Here is a 21,828-nt window from a genome sequence, read left to right on the forward strand (position 1 = left end):
CGGCCAAACCTTCAGGAAACATTCCTCACACACAAAGAAAGAAAATATGTTATATGGACATGTGTCCGGAAACGCTTACTTTCCATGTTAGAGCTCATTTTATCACTTCTCTTCAAATCACATTAATCATGGAATGGAAACACACAGCAACAGAACGTACCAGCGTGACTTCAAACATTTTGTTACAGGATATGTTCAAAATGTCCTCCGTTAGCGAGGATACATGCATCCACCCTCCGTCGCATGGAATCCCTGATGCGCTGATGCAGCCCTGGAGAATGGCGTATTGTATCACAGTCGTCCACAATACGAGCACGAAGAGTCTCTACATTTGGTACCAGGGTTGCGTAGACAAGAGCTTTCAAATGCCCCCATAAATGAAAGTCAAGAGCGTTGAGGTCAGGAGAGCGTGGAGGCCATGGAATTGGTCCGCCTCTACCAATCCATCGGTCACCGAATCTGTTCTTGAGAAGCGTACGAACACTTTGACTGAAATGTGCAGGAGCTCTATCGTGCATGAACCACATGTTGTGTCGTACTTGTAAAGGCACATGTTCTAGCAGCACAGGTAGAGTATCCCGTATGAAATCATGATAACGTACTCCATTGAGCGTAGGTGGAATAACATGGGGCCAAATCAAGACATCGCCAACAATGCCTGCCCAAACGTTCACAGAAAATCTCTGTTGATGACGTGATTTCACAACTGCGTGCAGATTCTCGCCAGCCCACACATGTTGATTGTGAAAATTTACAATTTGATCACGTTGGAATGAAGCCTCATCCGTAAAGAGAACATTTGCACTGAAATGAGTATTGACACATTGTTGGATGAACCATTCGCAGAAGTGTACACGTGGAGGCCAATCAGCTGCTGATAGTGCCTGCACACGCTGTACATGCTACGGAAACAACTGGTTCTCCCGTAGCAGTCTCCATACAGTGACGTGGTTGGTTGGTTGGTTTGGGGAAGGAGACCAGACAGCGTGGTCATCGGACTCATGGGATTAGGGAAGGATGGGGAAGGAAGTCGGCCGTGCCCTTTCAGAGGAACCATCCCGGCATTTGCCTGGAGTGATTTAGGGAAATCAAGGAAAACCTAAATCAGGATGGCCGGTCGCGGGATTGAACCGTCGTCCTTCCGAATGCGAGTCCAGTGTGTAACCACTGCGCCACCTCACTCGGTCACAGTGACGTGGTCAACGTTACCTTGTACAGCAGCAACTTCTCTGACGCTGACATTAGGGCTATCATCAACCGCACGAAGAATTGCCTCGTCCATTGCAGGTGTCCTCGTCGTTCTAGGTCTTCCCCAGTCGCGAGTCATAGGCTGGAATGTTCCGTGCTCCCTAAGACGCCGATCAATTGCTTCGAACGTCTTCCTGTCGGGACACCTTCGTTATGGAAGTCTGTCTCGATACAATCGTACCGCGCCACGGCTATTGCCCCGTGCTAATCCATACATCAAATGTGCATCTGCCAACTCCGCATTTGTAAACATTGCACTGACTGCAAAACCACGTTCGTGATGAACACTAACCTGTTGATGCTACGTACTGATGTGCTTGATGCTAGTACTGTAGAGCAATGAGTCGCATGTCAACACAAGCACCGAAGTCAACATTACCTTCTTTCAATTGGACCAACTGGCGGTGAATCGAGGAAGTGCAGTACATACTGACGAAACTAAAATGAGCTCTGACATGGAAATTAAGAGTTTCCGGACACATGTCCACATAACATCTTTTCCTTATGTGTGTGTGAGGAATGTTTCCTGAAAGTTTGGCCGTACCTTTTTGTAACGCCCTGTGTGTAATAACACGATATGGTTTTGTATTATAGGAATTACAGGGTGCAGTTGGAGAAGCAAGAGATATGTTAAAATGTCATTCCATAAAGCTTTAAGCAACTAGAACTAACACCAATATCCTTCACCGAAATTAATAAATCTCTAAAAAACCGAAAGCTCGTGTGATGTTGACAGAATTTCAAACAGAATTATGAAAACTTCTTTGAACTTAATAAATAATGTCCTTCATAATATACGAAATGCATCACTGGCAAAAGCAATATTTCCAGGTACCTTAAGTATTCAATAGCGTGTTTTATCCCATACATTCATATTGGCCATGCTGCATCTGAATAGAGTAAAAGGCAGCATGAATACACTGCTCCAGTGTCTCTACATCTCAGATTGGCTCTGCATACACGATACTTTTGAGACAAAGTATGGTTTAGTAAATGGTCTCTAGCATCGAAGCCATGCATTTCCGGACATATGTTCATTAGACCTTTTTTGTTCCGTATCGTCTTATCCATCAATCCCTAGGGTTTGTACACCGTGGAGAAAATCACCCTGTAAATGTTAATAGTCTTCTACCTAACATTAAATATGTATTTTTTCCAGACGATGCTCGTGCTACGATAAACCCCACTGGAGGGACAGCCACAGTGGAATTATTAGCTGGTTCTCAGAAAAGATACTCTCTCCAAATTGAAAAAAAGAAACACTATATTCAAATCTGTACAGGAAATACAGTCCTACAAAAACTGATGACGCATATGAGAAGAAGTCAGTAAATATGGTAGGACGCTCCAAAATTTTGGGTGTATATGTTGATTCTAACTTGAACTGGAAGAACTATGTTACTAAGCTTGTGAAATAGTTCAGTTAGCTACTTTTATAGTTTGTACAAAACCTTATCTCGGAAACAAACGAATTAATCTCGTGACATAGCTTGCAAGGTACTGACTGCACAAAAGCGAGCAATAGGAATAATATGTGGTGTTCACCCATAGACATCATGTAGCTATCTTTTCCAGGATCTAAACATTTTAATTGTGGCTTCACAGCACATATATTCCTTACACATATTCATCATAAATAATCCATCACAATTGAAGAACAACAGTGAGGTACATACCTACAACACTTGATGAAAAATGACCTTTATTATCTGTTACTAAAGATGTCAGTTGTTCAGAAAGTAGCTCAAAGTCCAGCAACGAACATCTTTGCCCACTAACATAAAATTTACAAATCTAACCTTAAACCAGGAAAACGCATATTCTATGGATACACTGGTTTAAAAACTGGTAGCTTATGTGGATAAATAACTTTAGGATAGAAATCGATCTGGCTCAAGCCGGTCTGAACTCACATCATATAAGAATTTAAAGGCCGATCAGAAATAATCACTGGGCTCTTGCATCCAAAATTATTCTTAATCCAAATTCGAGGCCGTAATCTGTTTTGTCAGTATCAGCTCTTGAAAACAATTAGACTGTTACCCTAAGGTAACTTAATCTTACGATCGTAACTTATTGATAATGTTAACAAATATAAATCAATTATTTCACAATGAAGAGTTTATTTATATGCTTGCAGTACTAACATTTGGATTGAGTAACCCAAAAGTGCTGCTGCCAGTCCCAAGCCTGCATAAAGAGGAGGATTGACACCCAAATAAGTCGTAAAAAAGAAGCCAGGTCACATCTCAGGGCACCTCTGGGGCTAAGTACCCCAGTTGTAACCCTGTCAACGCTTAGGTGTTGACCCCAACACAAATCATTCGATTCAGCATGACGGCAATTTCGCTTATAGAAGGCACTAACCCAGGTGGTAACCAATCCACAATGACAACGTTAGTGAGCTAACTGAATCTGGAGAGCTCCCACCAGCATGTGAGAGACAGAAAAGTAAGAAAGTGTCATACTTTGCTACCTTCAATGTCAACTCACTCTTCAAAACTGGAAAACTGAAACATCTTACTGATACTTTGGACAAGCAAAGAATTATTGAAACTGCATTACAAGAAACAAGACATACAGACAAAGCAACATTTGAATCGGAAAGATATCACATTCTGAAGGGAAAACCTGGCAAGCGAGTAATGAAGAATGTACCTCAACTGGTCACAGGTTTTATAATCAATAACCAAATCCTGGGAGCCATCACTGACTTCAGCTCTAGAAACAGCAGACTTTCCAACTTACCTTTAGGGGAGCAAATACAATATATAGCATGGTCAATGTACATGCTCCCATAAGCGACACTATTAGAAGCGACCCAGAGAAAGTAGAAGAATTTAGGGAAGACCTGGAGGAAACACTATCCAAGATTCGAACTAAGAATGCTATCATACTACTTGGAGATTTCAATGCTGAGCTAGGGAAAGAGAGAAAGTTTAGAAATATAATGGGGAACTATCCAGCCCACAACAGGACTAACCGGAATGGCGAACGACTAGTGGAAATTTGTAATACATTCAACATGATAATGAAATCAACGGCGTTTAAACGCCTTTCAAGAAAACAGAAAACATGAGTATCTCCCAATCCATTGCTAGGAGAGTTTCAGCTTGACCACGTAGCGATATCAAGACATGCAGAGTAGGAAATTCAAAATGTCAAAGTCCTCAGGGGTGCAAATTTAGACACAGATCACTTCCTATCCAAAATAAAAATCAAAATTCTACCAAGAGCCCATCAGACTAAAAACACTACCCATATTGTGAAGTATGATACAGAGAAACTTACAATTAGCACAGATTTTAAGGCGAGCTTGAAGTAGAAGAACCATCAAGGTTGGGAACAGTTGGAAGATGCACTGATCGACAGCACAAAGGAAACAGTTTGCCTGGAGAAGAGGAAGAAACATGCATGGTGCTCGGTAGGAGGTAAAGCAATCGGAAAGTGTTGGAAAGCGTGTGTCGGTTGGTACTCTCACTAAACACCACAAAATCTAAAGAACTTCCAAGAAGTAATGAAAACCATTGCTAGAACTATCAGAAGTCTCAAGAAGAAATATTTGCAAGAACGTTTAACTAAAATAGAAGAGGACTGTTGGAAGAACAGCACGTGAGACTTCTATAGAATATTGAAGACCAACTTAAGTAGCTGTGATCCTCCAAACCTCAGCTTTAAGAATAAAGAAGAAAAGACAGTGTATGGAGACATGGAAAAGAGTCAGATCTTGGCCGAATACTTTGAACACCTCCTGAATTGTGAAGCGCCATCCGATACATTCAATTACAATGAGAAAGAACCAAACCATGACGCGGAACCATGAACTATAGAGTAGGTTAAGAACATTATAAGAATCTTGAAAAATAACAAAACACCTGGGAATCACATGATTATCGCAGAACTCTTAAAGTATGCAAACCAGAATGTGATCATAGAACTAACACAAACTATACGAAAAATCTGGGAGGTAGAGCAGCTTGTATAACGTTGGATATCGGCACTAATACATCCTAAACACAAGAAAGGCGATAAGACGAACCTGGGAACTACAGGGGAATTTCTTAAATACCTGTGACCTATAAGGTATTCTCAAAATCATTGCTAAACAGAGTGGAAGAACAATGAAACCCACCAATTGATCAGCACCAAGGAGGCTTTAGAAAGGAGAGATCACGCGCAGAACAGATCCTGAATCTAAAACTGATAATCGCTTGTCCGCAGCTCGTGGTCGTGCGGTAGCGTTCTTGCTTCCCGCGCCCGGGTTCCCGGGTTTGATTCCCGGCGGGGTCAGGGATTTTCTCTGCCTCGTGATGACTGGGTGTTGTGTGATGTCCTTAGGTTAGTTAGGTTTAAGTAGTTCTAAGTTCTAGGGGACTGATGACCATAGATGTTAAGTCCCATAGTGCTCAGAGCTATTTGAACCATTTTGAACCATTTGATAAACGCTTATCAAAAACAGAAGAGCAAAAAGTTAGTGCATACGTTCATAGACTTCAAGAAAGTCTTTGATTCTGTAGACAGACACACACTGTTCCAAATTTTAGGGGAGATGAGTTTGGATAGAAAATCCAGTGAACTGGTTAAGCAGACCCTAAGCAACACAACATCCAAGGACAAGTTCAGAGGAAAGCTGTTAGAGGCCTTTAAGATTAAAACCAGGGTGAGACAGGGAGACGGACGCTGCCTTTTGCTCTTTAATTGTGTCCTGGATAAGATGATCAGAGAGTGGCGACATGGAATGAAAGGACTGGGTAAAACACGACTGGGGTGTAAGAATAAAAGAGTAAAGGTAGATTGTCTAGCATTCGCAGATGACACTGTGATCTTGTCCGAATCACTAGAAGAGGCAGTTAACCAAATCACAGAACTGCAGAGACAGGCAGCTAAAGCAGACCTACAGATCTCTATCGAGAAGACCTAATATATGACAAACATCACAACAGCTCCTAGACGGATGACAACAGAAGGAAGGAAAATTAAGAAGGTGGAGGGTTTCAGATACCTTCGAGAATGGATAGACATTGGACTGACCGAAAAAGAAACAATGAGAGGACGAATAAACAAAATGAACATAGCATATAAACTATCAAAACCTACAATAAGAAGAATATTTCGACAAACGCAAAACTGAAACATTACCAAACAGTCATCCACTCTGAAGTTCTGTACACAGCAGAATCTGTCAACATCGCAAGAACCAGAGTGATCAAGAGGCTAGAACTGATAGGACGAAAGATTCTCAGGAGAATATTAGGTCCTTGAAGAACAGAAGATGATCAATTTAGAAACCGAGCCAACCAGGAACTGAATACTAAGATAGAAAAAATTTCTGACGTCATCAGGAAAAGAAGGAGCACGTTCTTCGAACACATCCTCAGAATGGACCAGGGGAGGTTAACACGACGAATCACACAATTTCTGATGAACAAGAAAACCAAAGTACGATGGATTCAAAAGATACAAAGAGATCTGGAAGAAATCAGAATACAGGAACCAGAGATATACAACAGGGTAATTTTTAAATTAAAAATTCAGGGGTTCTAAACTTTCGAGGACAGAACGAGACCCAGAACAAAATCATCTTGGACAGAAGAACGAAGGAGGTTGAAAAGTATGAGAATGAAAGAATATTGGGAAAGAAGAAAGACCAGAAGAAACGAAGCTGAAGCGAATTAACGTGGTCCTAAGACTGTCAAAGCGAAAGAAGAAGAAGAACAAGAACAAGAAGAAGAAGAGTTTATTTATTCTTCACCTCAACTCAACAAAACATTAACATTAAATGTAGAAAGACCAAGCAAAAAGTCTATAAAAGTAAAATGTTAAGCTCTATACGATCTTCTCGTCCTAACGATAAATTTTGACTTAAAAGTTAAACTCAAAAATTTATTAAGAGACATTTGATTTCTCATCAAGCCACTGATTAAGAGACTAATCATTATGCTACCTTTGACATGGTCAAAATACAGTGGATGTTTAAAAAATGACTAAGTGAGCAGCCCAGAACTCAAAATATTATCAAGAGGACATGATTTTGACAAACAGGCAGAAATCTATTTTGCATAGTTCCTTACAACAAGTTAACAGTAGCAAATATTAAATACAAGTAGATATACTAAAATCATCATTGTTACAAACATTGTTAAATTAAATCTAAAATCTTAATTAAATGCCCAAAATTATTATCGAATCAAATTCTAAAATAATGAACTCAAACATAATCTTAAAGATAGCTAGTTTAAAGCTTACTATTATATTCTAAAATAAGTACATTATAGGTTAATAACTTTAAAACTTATCCATTAGAGAATAAATAAGTTAATATTTGAATTTAAAAATTAAGTAAAAATATATTAACTTTAAAAAGTTAATTTTTTTCTTAAATAACTAGATATCTTAGGAACCGATCAACATATCATTTCTAAAAATAACTTAACAATAATTATGACATATTAACTATAAGTTATTTGTAAATCAACCTTAATCGAGAGAAGCAAAATAACAGCTAAAATTTTTATAAACCCTGCTCCAAAGTTACAACAAATTAAGTTTACTTTAACACATTTAATTTAATATTTCATAAATCACTTACATCACCAATAAACTATGAGATAAATGAATAATATGACAATGGAACACAAGGAATTTATTTCTGTTAATAACTGAATAAACAAAAACTCAATACAATACAGTCTCGAACCAAAATGTTTTGATCTGCAGAGAAAAATTTTCAGTGTAACTAAAATACTTCACTAATATATTATGTCTTGAACCTCTTCCTAGATACAGTTTCCAATAGATCTACTACATTATAGTTTATCTCATCCAAGTTGAAACTATCTTAAAAAATTCCTATAGAATAATCAATAATGAGAGTGATGGGTGATGTGTAAACACCTCAGAGTCAATATCAATTAAATTAATTAAATTACGTTACTACCAAATTCATATGCATTAACAGTATTTCACATTGGATCCATTATAAATAAAAATTTGTATCCTTTTTAAGTGTAATTTTTTTGAGTAGGAACAAAACATAATGTGTTCATTATGTTAAAACAAACCATGCACACATGTCCTGTAAATTGAGTCTTTACACATTGTTTCAACGAAAGAGTCGTTCAAGTCATCTATGAAACATGTAATTAAATAACTAACTAAAATATACTTAAAAGATCTGACGATGCATGATGTGCCTTGTTATATAAAGATGTTGACAGACTCAAGTTTGCAGTCTGCAAAGTTGACTTGTACAGAACACAATGTCAGCCCGCAATGGAAGGAGCAGAGCAAAGCATTGCTGTTATGGAAACCAAGGAGCTTCGGTGGATTTCTGCCCTAGAACATCATTATCATATCACTAACGATGAAATCCCCTGTATGGAGTTGTACCTATCATTGAAACCAAAGGGAAATTATCTTCATTGCTATCGAGACGCACTTAGGGCAGATCAAGAAACAATAGCAACTATAGGGTTTTCGCTGAAAGACGACTGTAAACGACGTATCGGGAGACGGAAGCAACGTTCCGTAGATACCCTTCATATTGACCTCAGGAGGGCAGGTTTCCAGCCCTAAGAAGCATAAAATGGCACCATGTGGAAACTGAGAACTAGGGGGGCGTATCCTGCTACAGTGTGAGAGAAACAATTAAGAAGAATAAACGCAACTTACGAAGGTACATGTCTCTAATACCACACATATTTCTATGACACTCTTCACTCTTTCTTTGTATAGCGGGAGAGCTTCGATTCGTAATAACAAAGGTCAACAATGAGAGATATCTTTTGATAAAAGTGACTTACTTGTGAATGTAGCATAATGACACCATGGTAACAGAAGGGTAACGTCATAATGGTGACTTCACATAGTGTCACAGAAAGCATAGATCAATTGTAAGAGCAACTATTCATTTACTGACGCAACAGAAAGAAATGTCTGAAAGTAAAGTTGAGAAATCATCTATCAACCAATAGAGCTAACCAAATGGGAAAACCAGGATGCATGATGTCATTGTTGCCTCACTGTGCCAGAGCACACAAGCGCACCCACCATACACTACTGCTGTCTTGGTGGATTTCTATTCAGCTTTCGTGGTCCAGTCAAGACCAAGGTCCAATCTACATGAGTAGTCACCTTCAAATTACCGTGGAGCACCATGGCATGTTGGAGGGGCGTTTTCAGCTGTGAGTTGCAAAGCTGCAGTGACGACTACTGAGCTGCGACTGACGGGATGCTGTGACTGTCACCACCCAGCTGGCCTTCTGTAGGCCTGACCGCTAGGGCCCAGTAGCAGATCGTCATCTGTCATGTTGAGGGTAAGCCACTGCCTCTACTCTACCTGGTGTCTGCAGCGGGCACCAATTCTGCCAGCATCTCTGTCCTAAAGGGAAGCTGTAGCCTTCCCCTGCACAGCTACACACACTCCAAGCAGGGCTAGAGAGTGACACTCTTGGGCATTGATATTTGAATTCAATAAGAATGTTCTGTAGAGCAATTAGCAGAGTTTCAGGCCGCCACCCTGCCTGACTTGGTGGCACTACTGGAATTGTAGTCCACCTGTGACACAATAGCATTCTTAATGATTTCTAGTGTCTGACAGATCGTCACCACAATGCCATACAGCACAAGTTTGACGACCGTGGGTAACATGCACCAGCGCTCTACAGCATATAAACGTGCAGGGGTGCAGCAGCAATGTTCATTTTTCTGCAGACAAGTCCATTTCCTAAATCTACGTACACGACATGACTGTACGACCCTAAATGGCCTAGTGAACAACCCATCTGCCCTCTAGTACTTTGCTGGTTGGTATATCTTCACCTATCCATAGGTTTGTGGCTTCAATGAGCTGCTTGTCGTGTAACACAGGGAGCATGGAGGCGGCAGCTAGGATTGTTGTTGCATGGGGAATTGCAGAGTGATAACAAGTGCAGGCTCATCTGTGGCAGGATGTAAAAGAACGTGTGTGTAACAAGTGGGACTATGGCAGTCAATCTGTGACTGACGTGGAAATTTGCAGTGGTTACCATGTCAGTCTATGGAGATTTTGAGTCCCAGCCTTCAGAGTGGAACTAGGCTTGTATACCACGGACGTGGTGGAAGCCGCTTTTCATGGAACGAGGCAGGAACTGACATTATTCATTGCTTGTTTTCACTTTGCTTTACACCAAAAGTCATGGGCGGTATAGTTGGTCTTTCCTTGTCGCCCCCTACGTATAACTCACATAATGGGAGAGGCGTTATTGGTGATTGTTTGCCTACTGGGTTAGTGCATGTGCTGTTGTGCGCGTATGAAGTCCACAAAACAGTGATGTGAAAACTAGGTTATAGTGTATTTCTGATATCAAATCATTTTCACCTAACTGTGGAATGCTAACTGTGTCGTGGGACCTCACACTGATTTTGCTGTATCATGCTGGGGAGCAGGAACTCTATTGTACAGTATCTACCTGTTATCTGTGTGGACAATAAACAGAAAGGTCTGAACAAGTCACGGCAGCTAGACAAGTGGAACTGTACCATACGTGATAGAAGATGATCTTTACATTCTACATTAATGTGCTTTTAAATTTATTATTGTATGAAGATGTAGTTTTTAATTTTAATAATCCTACTGGTGGTTTCAGATTTTAGAAACGTAATTGCTGGTCTTACGTGAAAATTTTCAAATAAGAGTGTAGGGGGCTCCATGTAGAAAATTATAAGATGGAGATGTGTGGACATAGAACAACTGCGAGTACCTGAAAGGTTCACATTAAAATATATGTTGGAATAATTCTGACCTGGGTTCGACTGCCAGCCATATTTGTTCTGTCAGTATTAGGGTTTTTTTATACAAATCAAAAAAAAAAGTTTTGCATCACCTCGGTTCCGAGAGTTCCGGAACCTGTACAGAAAATTGGATACAGACCTACATAAACATCATTCCCGCTCTTTTTATTGCTCATGAAAACCACATATTGCATGTTGTACCACCATACAGTGAAACTTTCAGAGGTGGTGGTCCAGATTGATGTGCACACCCGTATGTCTGATACCCAGTAACAAGTCCTGTTGCATTGATGCATGCCTGTATTCGTCGTGTCATACTGTCCACAACTTCATCAAGGCACTGTTGGTGCAGATTGTCCTATAACTGAACAGCGATTCGGTGTAGGTCGCTCAGAGTGGTTGGTGGGTCACGTCGTCCACAACAGCCCTTGTCAATCTATCCCAGGCATGTTCCATAGGGTTCATGTCTGGAGAACATGCTGGCCACTCTAGTCGAGCGATGTCGTTATCCCGAAGGAACTCATTCACAAGATGTATACAATGGGGGCGCGAATTGTCGTCGACGAAGACGAATGCCTTGCCAATATGCTGCCGATATGGTTGCACTATCGGACGGAGGATAGCATTCACGTATCGTACAGCCGTTATGGCGCCATCCATAACCACCAGCGGCGTACGTCAGGCCCACATAATGCCACCCCAAAACAGCATGGAATCCAACCTTGCTGCACTCGCTGGACAGTGTGTCTAAGGCGTTCAGCCTGAACGGGTTGACTCCAAACACGTCTCCGACGATTGTTTGGTTTGGAGGCATATGCGACACTCATCGGTGAAGAGAACGTGATGCCAATTCTGAGCGGTCCATTCGGCATGTTGCTGGGCCCATCTGTACCGCGCTGCATGGTGTCGTGGTTGCAAAGATGGACCTCGCCATCGACGTCGAGAGTGAAGCTGCACATCATGCAGCTTATTGTGCACAGTTTGAGTCGTAACACGACGTCCTGTGGCTGAATGGAAAGCATTATTCAGCATGGTAGCGTTGCTGTCAGGGTTCCTTCGACCCATAATCTGTAGGTAGCGGTCATCCAATGCAGTAGTAGCCCTTGGGCGGCCTGAGCGAGGGATGTCATCGACAATTCCTGTCCCTCTGTATCCCCGCCACGTGCGAACCACATCGGTTCGGTTCACTCCGAGACGCCTGGCGCCTGGACACTTCCCTCGCTGAGAGCCCTTCCTGGCACAAAGTAACAATGCGGACGCGATCGAACCGTGGTATTGACCGTCTAGGCATGGCTGAACTATAGACAACACGACTCTTGTACCTCCTTCCTGGTGGAATGACTGCAACTGATCGGCTATCGGACCCCCTACGTCTAATAGGTGCTGCTCATGCGTGGTTGTTTACATCTTTGGGCGGGTTTACTGACATCTCTGAACAGTCAAAGGAATAGTGTCTGTGATATAATATCCACAGTCAACGTGTATCTTCAGGAGTTCTAAAAATTGGGGTGATGCAAAAGTTTTATTGATGTATGTATTATCGCTGTGAAACGTGGGATATGTTATATATCTGCAATTAATGTTAGGAAACCCGTGTGGTATTGCTTTCGAAGTGAAGTGGGGCTCAATCACCACGACCTTTCTGTAACAGCTTATTGCCTATAAATTGATCATGCTGTGTAACCTAATCGTGTCATTTTCTATGTGACGGTTATGTTATGGGGACTTTGGTAACATACAACATAGTTGTAATGTTAATGTTCTAATAGATGTGACTCTGCAGGCTTTTTTCCGAGTTCAGTCTGAATAACTCAAGTTCCACGGCACAGTACGCAAGTCTCGTAGGGTCGTTATGTTCCTACTTGGCGTTGAGTATGGTCCTACTTATCATCGATTTAACATTTTGTAATTACGATTCCAAAAACGCTGCTAAGTCAGACCGTATTAATCAGTACAACAGGCCTGTGAGCAAATAGTCATCGTCAGGTCATCTGTAAGTAAACGGTACATAATTCTGGTACAATATTTCTAATATTACACGTAAATAATAACTAGAAAACATTACTATACTATTTGTTACATACTTGATATGGCTATGACATCAATACGTTATAGTGGTTCCGTCACTGTGTCTTTATTTTAATTACAATCTATTTGTGTTCTTGGAGTAATAACGGTTGGTTGTACTAAATCTGACTTGTCATCAGATAGAATTTTCAAATTGCCTTTCCTTTCTTTAGAGCAACTATTATGTAATAGTTTATTTGACAGATGCATGGTTGCCATCAGTTTCGCTTATCAAGCTGTAATTTCGGTTGTGTTTGCGAGTGGAATCGTTGGTGCACAGACATACATTAGTAGGCTGACAATGGAGCATCTTTTACTGAAACCTCAAGTTTTTTTTAAGTAAGAGCGCGCCATCAGGAAGTTTGTTTGTGGTACTACTACTATTTTCTGAAACGAAATTACGATGTGAGCTTTACGAGGCGATCTAAATAAATTCTACAATTGAGTAAATATCTGCGTAACAGTTGATTTTCTTAACACGATTTTGTAATGTATGTGTTAAACTCAAGTTACACGTTCACAGGTTTAAATCACACAATGGTTTTCGTAAGAACACTCAAATGAATTAACACACTTGCTATCAACGACAAATAGCACGCTCTGCTTATAGGAGACTGCCATAACGAACATACTATTCGAAGAATAGCCGAAGTTAATCAGAACTGGTTAAGAACATATCAGTTAGCTACGTTTCTTAAAATCCGTTAAAAATGTATAAATTATTTCAACATTGCCGGTATTTCGGATAAGACAAACTGTATTATAATTGTGTTACTTCTGCCAGTACCTCGTCTCCTACCTTCCAAACTTAACAGAAGCTATCCTGCAAACCTTCTAGAACTAACACTCCTGAAAGGCAAAGGTCTCGAGTTCGAGTCTCGGTCTGGCACACAGTTTTAATCTGCCAGTTAAGTTTCGTATCAGCGCACACTCCGGTCCAGAGTGAAAATCTCATTCTGTATTACAATTATTTATGGTTACATACAATACAAAAACAAAAATATGGAACTTGTTTCTAGTTATGCTTACATTGAGACATGTTCTTTCTCTTGTGTCATCCGTCTGCTGTACGAAAAATTACAGCCAAACACGACGCATTTTTCTAGATGTTACGAAACTCGAAAAATGGTTCAAACGGCTCTCAGCACTATGGGACTTAGCATCTGAGGCCATCAGTCCCCTAGACTTAGAGCTACTTAAACCTAACTAACCTAAGGACATTACACACATCCATGCCCGAGGCAGGATTCGAACCTACGACAGTAGCAGCAGCACGGTTCCCGAATGAAGCGCCTAGAACCGCTCTGTCACAGCTGCCGGCGACGAAACTCGAAACGTAACGTAGTTATATCAGTTTGTCCCCATTTTGACGACTGTTTTATCAGTAAATAAACAGCCGTTTACACGTCCTTTGTATTGGCCTTCACACGGCAATTCTTCGGTGACACCAGTGGTACTGTATAGGGTAAAGCCTGTATAGTAATTTATGTCTGTGCGTTGGTGGTCTTGCGTAATCTCTGATTGTTTCGTAATATTTTGTGTCTCTATCCGTTTTATTGACTGATAATTTCAATGAAGTCGTCGGATCCCTATCACCGAGAGCAGCAATATCGCGGAACGATAGATCGTTATCTCAACAGGACCACTTGCTGCCACTGCGAAATTCGGACACGTGCTGCTTTACGCATCTCCTTCATACACGAGACGTAACACGAGCTTCTAGCAAGCAAACGACAATCAAAGGGCCTTTCTGAACACGAAAACCGCTGCGTAATGTTCTCTTATATGCAAAATGTAGACAGTGTCACTCCCACCTACTGCGTGCAGTTACTAATCATTTGCATATCAAAACATATAGTACACCAGGTGGTGCCAGTTCGACTTTTCTTGCGTGACTCTTTTGTGCTGTAGCAACTGTCTTTGCTAGCTGTGCATACGGAGGTAGGGAAGGAGGGGAGAGGGAGAGATGGAGGGAGGGAGGGAGAGAGAGAGAGAGAGAGAGAGAGAGAGAGAGAGAGAGAGAGAGAGAGTTAGGCGGGAGGGAGGGGGGAAGAGAGAGGGATAGAAGTTCTGAAAGAATACTATATGATGATGAATATTAAATACATGTTAGTACTGACCTCCTAATGTACCAGTTAACGCGAAAATGACACAGCAATAGAATGGAACTGAGCTTTCAACAGTGAAAAGAGTGTGTTGAACTTAATATCTTCATTCTGTCGATTTTACTAGGGCAGTGGTCGCCAAACTACGGCTGGCTAGCCACCTGTAGCTCTCTGGTCCACGGAGAGTGGCTCTTCCACAAAGTACCACGTGAGGGCGTGCTGCTGAAACTTGGTGGCCCATGTGCAAAAGTAGATTTTTCGGCCTGATCGAGTCCATTTACTTCGTTGTAGACGTTACGCCTAATCTAAATCAGCTTAATAGTAACCCACAGGAGAAAGTAAACACAATTCTGTTGGCTTCTGTCTCGGGCTCTTCGGCCGACGTTTGTTTGACGATTTTTCTTACACTTCGTCTGCAAGAGTGGCTCGCATTTTTAAATTCCACCCGCCATTGCTGGCGAAGAGTGGCTGGCGTTGGTAAAACTTCACCTCCATTGCTGGTGGTGGGCTAGTGTCGAGCTCGCGGCCGCAGATTGTGCCAACGCCCAAGGGCTTTTCCGTGGTCATTACAGCTGTGGTTCTCCCGCTCCTACCTTCAACGTTCGTTCGTTGCAGAACTGAAATTCGGGTTCTGTTTACCCTGAAGATTTCTTCTTTCTTGTTTGAGGTATTGTCGTGTTTGTGTTTTTGCATAGCTTCCCTGAACAAGCAGGTGTGACAGCTCTTTTCTACACGAGTAAATTCCTTGTCGGCGAATTTTACTATGTGGACAGCCTCACACAGCGCGTGCCCCGCTACGGCCGATTTGGCCACCACCTGCAATGCCGCTTACCTTAGGTGATGACTGATCGTCCAGTCATACCAACACAGATTTTTCCACATGTACGTGGTATGCGGGATATTCCCGACATCGCAAGTGGGGTCCTCTCTCTTTCCAATCTGAGACACTCTTTGAATTTGTTTATAAATAGCCTCTACGCTGTGTTTCCACAATACAAATCCGATTCTGTCGGTCACCCTGGGAATGTACGACAGAAAGGCTGTACCCGACATGTCTTTTTCCGATGTGTCACGTAGCCCAGTTCTTGATTTTATGTAGCTTTTTATGTAACGAGTGGTACTCACAGAATTAAACAGGGAAGCAATGCAGATACGGAAGCATGACAGCAGCTTCAACAAGAAGGGAGAAAGCCTCGGGGTGAACGGATCATGGATTCCCACGCTACAGCAAACGTAGCAAGGGGAAACCCGCAGTAGTAATGACTACGGAATAGCCCTTGCACTTTGGCGTGCCAGGTACATACAGTCTGCGGCCGCGAGCTCGACTTCAGTCCACCACCAGCAATGGAGGGTGAAACTTCGACAATGGCAGCCATTAGTGCTGGCGAAACGTCAGGAAAATCTCATCAGACAAACGTCTGCCGAAGAACCCGTGACAAAAGCCAACTGGCAGTTCGCTAACACGTGGCCACGAATTGTAATTTTGTTGATGTTAGAAATTACTTCATTTGAAAATAAATTATATCTTTTTGTTTAAGGTTTAGAAAGAAAAATTTTGATTCACTTTCTAATTATTTCAGAAGATCTCCTAGAAAATAATTGTAATACTGAGATTTGCTAACTGAAGAAACACTTTTAACTATGAGTGAAACTTTTCTCATCAACTTTCAAAAATTCAAAATCAGCAAAGCGACGTTAGTCTTTGTTTAAAAACCGATTGATAGTACTGTACCACTATTAAATTTTTATTTCTGTGAAATTGACACTGGAACTTTGAAATGCAGTTGCTGGATTTAAAAAAAAAATGGCTCTGAGCACTATGGGACTCAACTGCTGTGGTCGTAAGTCCCCTAGAACTTAGAACTACTTAAACCTAACTAACCTAAGGACATCACACACATCCATGCCCGAGGCAGGATTCGAACCTGCGACCGTAGTGGTCGTGCGGTTCCAGACTGTAGCGCCTTTAACCGCTCGGCCACTACGGCCGGCAAAAAAAAAAAAAAAAATCACGTGATTGTGAAGCTCCAAATTTGGACGTCTGTGCTAATATAGAAGTAGTAGCGAAGCTCAAATGTGAATTTAGTTTACAAATGGTCTGTTTTCAAAGACCTGGAGAAAGAAGACGTGTTCATTTTTAATCTTTGTAGTACTATTCCTGGCACATAATTACAATCAGCTGGAAAAACTAATGTTTGCTGTTCTTTCCTCATTCCAAACTGCACGTTCATCTGAAGAATCATTTTCAACCATAAACCTAATCATGAGTAAATTGAGAATTCGTATTACGCATGAGGTCCTGGAACCGTACATAAATTTAAAACCGACAACACTCAATTTAACTTACCCGAAGGAGGAATTTTTAAATTTCACGTTCAAGAAATGTTCCAGCAGGAGAACCGTACAAACATATCGTCATTTGACCGTCGGGTACGCTCCCGTATGAACGACATAGCAATAAGCATAACTTGCGTAGAGAAGCAGCTTAAAGATTTGAAAATAAATAAATCAGCAGGTCCGGATGGAATCCCAGTCCGATTTTACAAAGAGCGACACTGGCCTCATACCTGGCCTGCATTTATCGTGAATCTCTCGCCCTGCATAAGAGGAAAAAGCCTTTGTTCTTAAAAGAAATTTCAGTCCTTGTACTGTTGATATTTGGCGCTGTTAACAAACGAATTTGTCGGACAATGGGCTAATCCAGCACTATCACGGTAACGATTTACTCTTGGACCTTTCATTCTGATCAAGCAACAAATCTGTAGATTACCATCCACGTCGTCGGAAAGACATGGCACGTGTGTGTGACACTGGAGTTGCAGTCGTGCGGGCGGGGGTTCAAATTCACTCCCGGCTATCCAGATTTATATTCTCTGCGATTTCTGTAAATCACTTAAGGCTAGCCCCTAGGCAGAGTTTCCTTCACACGTATCCCGAGCCCGAGCTAGTGTTCCGTCTATAATGACATCATCGTTGACGTCATGTTTAACGTTAAACTTCTTCCGTTTGTACCAAGTACGTCATACACGTTGCAGATTTACCTGTAACAGAGAAAAACTACCCTCGCTTCGCAGATAAAGGACAAAAAAAAAAGGTTCTAATAGTGCCGAAACTCTGATCAGCCTCTAAATTCGCACACAAAATCGGGAAGCTTCCCGTTTACCGTCTGCAGCAACCGCTGAAAAATATTGGTACTAGACCATTAAAATGGGATACTCATTGAGAGATACGTTCGTGGACATAGATAACTTTACAAGATATTTGTCATTTGAAAGACCCCAGGAACCATGGGGCGTGCCAAGTTGAGGTGACTTGCGCATTTCAACCATACGCAAGTACACTGAGATGACGAAAGTCATGGGACAGCGATACGCACGTATACAGACGGCAGTAGCATCGCGTACACAAGGTGTAGAAGAGTAGTGCATTTGCGGAGCTGTCATTTGTACTCAGGTGATTCATGTGAAAACACTTCCGGCGTGATTATGGTCGTACTATGGAAATTAACAGACGTTGAACGTGGAGTGGTAGGTCGAGCTAGATGCCTGGGACATTCCATTTTGGAAATCGGTAGGAAATTCAATATTCCGGGATCCACAGTTTCAAGAGTGTGCCAAGAACACCAAATTTCAGTCATTACCTCTCACCACGGACAACACAGTGGCCGACGGCAGCGACGTTGGCGTAGAATTGTCAGTGCTAACAAACAATCAACACTGCCTGTAATTACTGCACATACCAATGTGGAACGTACAACTAACGTATCTATCAGGAATGTGCGCCGAAATATGGGCTATGGCAGCAGACGACCGACGCCTTTGCTAACAGCACGATGTCGCCTGCAGCGCCTCGCCTGTGTTCGTGACCATACCGGTTGGACCCTAGACGACTGGAAAACCGTGGCCTGGTCAGACGAATCCCGACTTCGTACGATAAGAACTGATGGTTGGGTTCGAGTGTGGCGAAGAACCGACGGAGCTAAGTTGTCGACAAGGCACTGAGGGAGCTGCTGGTGGGTCCAGAATGCTGTGAGCTGTGTTTGCATGGAATGGACTGGATCCTCTGGTCCAAATGATCACACTGATTGGAAACGGTTATGTGTGGTTAATAGGAGACCATTTGCAGCCATTCATGGGGTTCATATTCCCAAACAACTATGGAATTCTTACGGATGACAGTGCGCCATGTTACCGGGCCACTACTGTTCGCGACTGGTTTGAGGAACATTCTGGATAGTTCGAGCGGATGATTTGGCCACCCAGAACTCCTGACATGAATCCCACAGAAGAACCACAGAATCCCACGTGTACAACGACGACATATCTGTGGAGAGGCAGACATTGACGTGTTTCCTGAACAGGGGAAGCAACCTTTTTAGCAACTGCAGAGGCAACGGCCTCGATGATAGACTGATCTGGCTTTGAAAGATTGGCCGAGAAGGTTTCGCTGTGCCGGTACTGCGAATGGCGGAAACCAACGGGAAACTTCCCAAGAGCATGCAGCTCTACTATATGGCTAAATGTATTTGGTTCTCAGGACGTCGTTATCACGAAAGATATTTCTCTGGAGTGTAGCGTTGTATGGCAGTGAAACGCGAACAATAAGCAGTTCAGTCAAGAGAGAACAGAAGATTTTGAAATGTGGGGCTACAGAAGAATGATGAAGATTAAATGGATATACCGAATTAAATGGCAAAAATATTGACTATAAGAACGGTTTGTTGACAGGATACACCCTGAGACTTCAATGAATTGTCAGTTTGGTAATGGAGGATATCAAATGCTAGCTGGACGCCCGAAGGACTGTGACCTTGCGGACGGGGAGCATTACAAACGTGCATACCTCCAAGGTGTCGACTCCCAGCACTTCTACATCTACATCTACATCTACATTTATACTCCGCAAGCCACCCAACGGTGTGTGGCGGAGGGTACTTTACGTGCCCTTTCCTGTTCGCGGGAAGAACGACTGCCGGAAATCCTCCGTGCGCGCTCGAATCTCTCTAATTTTACACCCCTGATCTCCTCGGAGGTATAAGTAGGGGGAAGCAATATATTCGATACCTCATCCAGAAACGCACCCTCTCGAAGCATGGACAGAAAACTACACCGCGATGCAGAGCACCTCTCTTGCAGAGTCTGCCACTTGAGTTTGCTAAACATCTCCGTAACGCTATCACGCTTACCAAATAACCCTGTGACGAAACGCGCCGCTCTTCTTTGGATCTTCTCTATCTCCTCTGTCAACCTGACCTGGTTCGGATCCCACACTGATGAGCAATACTCAAGTATAGGTCGAACGAATGTTTTGTAAGCTAGCTCCTTTGTTGATGGACTACATTTTCTAAGGACTCTCCCAATGAATCTCAACCTCGCACCCGCCTTACCAACAATTAATTTTATATGATGATTCCACTTCAGATCGTTCCGCACGCATACTCCCAGATATTTTACACAAGTACCTGCTACCAGTGTTCGTTCCGCTATCAAATTATCATACAATAAAGGACCCTTCTTTCTGTGAATTCGCAATATATTACAGTTGTCTATGTTAAGGGTCAGTTGCTACTCCCTGTGCCAAGTGCCTGTCCGCTGCAGGTCTTCCTGCATTTCGTTGCAATTTTCTAATGCTTCAACTTCTCTGTATATGACCCCATCATCCGCGAAAAGCCGTATGGAACCTCCGACACTATCTACTAGGTCATTTATATATATTGTGAAAAGCAATGGTCCCATAACACCCCCCTCTGACACGCCAGAGGTTACTTTAACGTCTGTAGACGTCTCTCCATTGAGAACAACATGCTGTGTTCGGTCGGTAAAAGGAGCCAATTATTAACTTAGCTCGGTTGTTGAGTATAACCCCCACCCATAATAATTCACAGGAACTATACACTTCTACTCCACTACAGGATAAACTACTACTAACAGCGACAAACACGCCACCACCGGTTGCATGCATCCTTTCTAAACACCGTCTGTGCCTTTGTAAAAATTTCGGCAGAATTTATTTCTGGCTTCAGCCAGCTTTTCGTACCTATAACTATTTCAGCTTCGGTGCTTTCTATCAGCGCTTGAAGTTCCGGTACTTTACCAACGCAGCTTAAACAGTTTACAATTACGATACCGATTGCTGCTTGTTCCCTGCATGTCCTGACTTTCCCCCGCACCGTTTGAGGCTGTTGCCCTTTCTGTACTTGCCCGAGGCCATCTAACCTAAAAAACCGCCCAGTCCACGCCACACAAGCCTTGCAAACCGTGTAGCCACCTGCTGTGTGTAGTGGCCTCCTGACCTATCCAGCGGAATCCGAAACCCCACCACCCTATGGCGCAAGTCGAGGAATCTGCAGCCCACACGGTCGCAGAACCATCTCAGCCTCTGATTCAGACCCTCCACTCGGCTCTGTACCAAAGGTCCGCAGTCAGTCCTGTCGACGATGCTGCAGATGGTGAGCTCTGCTTTCATCCCGCTAGCGAGACTGGCAGTCTTCACCAAATCAGGTTGCCGCCGGAAGCCAGAGAGGATTTCCTCCGATCCATAGCGACACACATCATTGGTGCCGACATGAGCGACCACCTGCAGATGGGTGCACCCTGTACCCTCCATGACATCCGGAAGGACCCTTTCCACATCTGGA

General features: G+C 42.5%; 1 protein-coding gene across 1 annotated transcript in view; it reads right to left on the bottom strand.

The window, feature by feature from the left end:
• Nucleotides 1-21,828, bottom strand: part of LOC124798231 (UDP-glycosyltransferase UGT5-like) — a 111,652-nt gene that overhangs the window by 24,805 nt on the left and 65,019 nt on the right. The window lies entirely within an intron of this gene.

This window comes from Schistocerca piceifrons, chromosome 5, assembly GCF_021461385.2.
Source record: "Schistocerca piceifrons isolate TAMUIC-IGC-003096 chromosome 5, iqSchPice1.1, whole genome shotgun sequence".
NCBI classification, from domain to species: domain Eukaryota; kingdom Metazoa; phylum Arthropoda; class Insecta; order Orthoptera; family Acrididae; genus Schistocerca; species Schistocerca piceifrons.